Source organism: Micropterus dolomieu, linkage group LG01 (genome assembly GCF_021292245.1).
Source record: "Micropterus dolomieu isolate WLL.071019.BEF.003 ecotype Adirondacks linkage group LG01, ASM2129224v1, whole genome shotgun sequence".
In the NCBI taxonomy this organism is placed as follows: domain Eukaryota; kingdom Metazoa; phylum Chordata; class Actinopteri; order Centrarchiformes; family Centrarchidae; genus Micropterus; species Micropterus dolomieu.
In genome coordinates, this window is record NC_060150.1 from 54,275,393 (window position 1) to 54,278,410 (window position 3,018).

The window sequence follows — 3,018 nt, forward strand, 5'->3', positions numbered from 1 at the left end:
AGGTAGATCAGATACATGAGAAATCCTGTATGTCAGTAAGTCACTGTAAACATTCCTAATGAAAAGGGGAGGATGTGGTCTTTGACCAGTTTGTCTCTCTGGGTTTGTTTAACAGACACTGACGTGTTAAAAGCTGCTTTCAATTATGCACATTATGCTTCCTTCCTCTTTACATTATGCACAGATGAATGTCTGTTAAACTCAAGTGTCCAAGTTAAAATGAATCTTTATTATTCTTACTGTTGTTTTGCATGATGCAGAAACAGCGATGTTTTATGAGTGAGTCCCAGTTGTGTTTGTCTCTTGCAGGAGGAGGACAAACATTCACCCATCAGCACAGGACTAAAGCATTACACATTCCTGCTGATGGTTACACACATTTCCACTGATCGACAGTTGTTGGCAGCAACTTGCAAAGAAACAGAGCGATGTGCAAACATGCAGGACTGAAAATATTCAAAGGATTCTGCCGTGGATGCCAAATATTGATTCAACATCTTCTTCATGACTCTTGTTCGTGCAAGAAATGTCCACTAGTGCAGTGGTTCTCAAAGTGGGGTCCGGGGACCCCCAGGGGTCCTTGAGAGGGTTTCAGGGGGTCCCCAGCAAAAATGGGAATAGATTATTTTCACTATCATTCCATCCATAAGTAACACAAAGACAGATTGTATGACTATTTTGGTCATAGGTTTCATACACTTTTTGTAATAAAACATTTAAAAGCAAAAATTCAATCAGATGAGGGACCTTGGGACAAAATCTTCTCAAATGGGGGTCCATGGTCTAATATGTCAGTTTAGGAGTCATTGATGTGAAAATGCTCCACAGCAGTAGTGAACTTCTGGAGACACACATGCCTCTATTAGTGTGCAGTGTTTGACTATATACACCTGACAGAAAAACGGCACAGGTACAACTACATTTTTCACTGCAGTAACACAGAGCAGGCAGTGCTACTGTAGAGCTCAATGAGAAATGCATGTTGCTGATATAGAAAGGGGAAGTGAGGTCACTCACACATCTCCACGCTGGTGAAGAAAGCTCAGAAACGGAAGCTTGAGGAAGCTTTAGAAGGCCAAATTCCCACGGCAAGTTCTTGTCAGCTTTTACAGAGGAGCAATAGAAAACATCCTGACTGGGAACATCACAAACTGGCATGGGATGTGCACGGTGCAGGACCGGAGGGCTCTGTAGCGGGTGATTAAAACTACTCAGAAGATCATTGGCACCCATTTCCCAAGCATCAGTGATGTCGGTGAGGTGAGGTGCTCGCGCAGAGCCCAAAGGATACTAAAGGACAGTACCTGTTCACCCTGCTGCCTCCTGGGAAGAGATACATGCGTTTCTGCTGCCACACCACCAGACTGCAGAGCAGCTTTTTCTCCCAAGCTATCAGACTCTTAAACTCTAATTCATCCTCAGCACTGCTCCAGTGTTATTGTCTGCTATGTAGCAGAAGGGAGTTACAAAACTCAATTTCATTCTATCACTCGTTATATTGTGACAATAAACCTACCTACATACATCCAGTATATACTGTGTATATAGGCCAACTGTATCTATCTGTAAGATGAACAAAACAGGAGGACTGTACTAGCTGACTCTTATGTTGACCATTCACTCCGGTCAGAATGCAGTTGACGGGACCTCAGTGTTCATTCTCTGCACTTTATTAATCACATTGGAGGCAGAGCAGAACACAGGGCACTTAAACAGACTTTAGGTTTTGATTTGTGAACTTGTGAAATACAACAGAAATAAATAATAAAGTTTAGTGCATATACATAGCAGAACATTCACCATTATGTACACGGGTTCCCTCAGGTTAACGTATTCGTAACAGAGGAACAATGACATTCACATCACCTGCTCTCCTGTTCAAACATACTGTAGGTAAAGATCACCTTCTAGTGGTGAAACAGGGTCATTAAAGGTCATTATGTGCTGAAGAACCAGTTTCTCAAAGCACTTCATCAGAATGGGGGGGAGTGCCACAGGAAAAAATGACACAAAGCTTAAATCATCACAAACTGGTTTCTGAACATGACAATGAGTTCACTGTACTCCAATGGCCTCCACAGTCACCAGATCTTAATCCAACCGAGCACCTTTGAGATGTGGTGGAACGGGAAATTTGCATCATGGACGTGAAGCTGACAAATCAGCAACTGTGTGATGCTATCATGTCAATATGGACCAAAGTCTCTGAGGAATGTTTCCAACACCTTGTTTCAAGTTTGCCACAAAGAATTAGGGCAGTTTTGAAGGCTTCATAAGATTGATCCCTTCTTGACTTAAATACTATCCAGCTACTCATGTAAAGAAGGAATAAAAGATTTGCAGTAACGATTACTATATGTAGTGCTTTCATTTATCATATTTATTAATTCATTATTTCATTTATATTTATTTTATGTGTTATTCGGTACCTGTGGGTATATGCCCATGTAGCCCAGCCTACATTTAGGCAACATCTACATATTTATTAAATGTATTACGGTCAATAAATGCAGAAAGTTACATTGGTCAGAATAAAGGAAATATAATAAATATCATGAAATAATTTTGTTTAGGCTATGCTTTGGTGCCCGGACCTGCAACAAATGCCTATTGTTAGAAGAAAACAAAGCAGCCCCACATTTCCTTAGACCTGCAGACCACTGGCCTACTGACCCCATAACCCCAGCTCCCTCAGAATCAGCTGCCCTGCCAATCTCCTGCTTCTCTCTCTCCTTAAATATCTTTGAATATCTGTCTGGTCAATGAATAGAAGAATATGCAGGTGCAACAGCATTAACAGGGACACTGACATTTAGTTTTCACTGACAAAACTCTATGGGGACTGATATTGTTTTGAAATATAAGATTTTAGTTAGACTAGCTAGACTGTTTTCCATTGCCAACTAAAATCTTCTCTTTCCTTTTCCTCAAGTAAACTTAGCTAAAGTTAAGCGAGTAACAGTCATTTAACAACAGCTTACAGTTTCACTCTGTGTGACTTTTGAACGGTAGAGTATT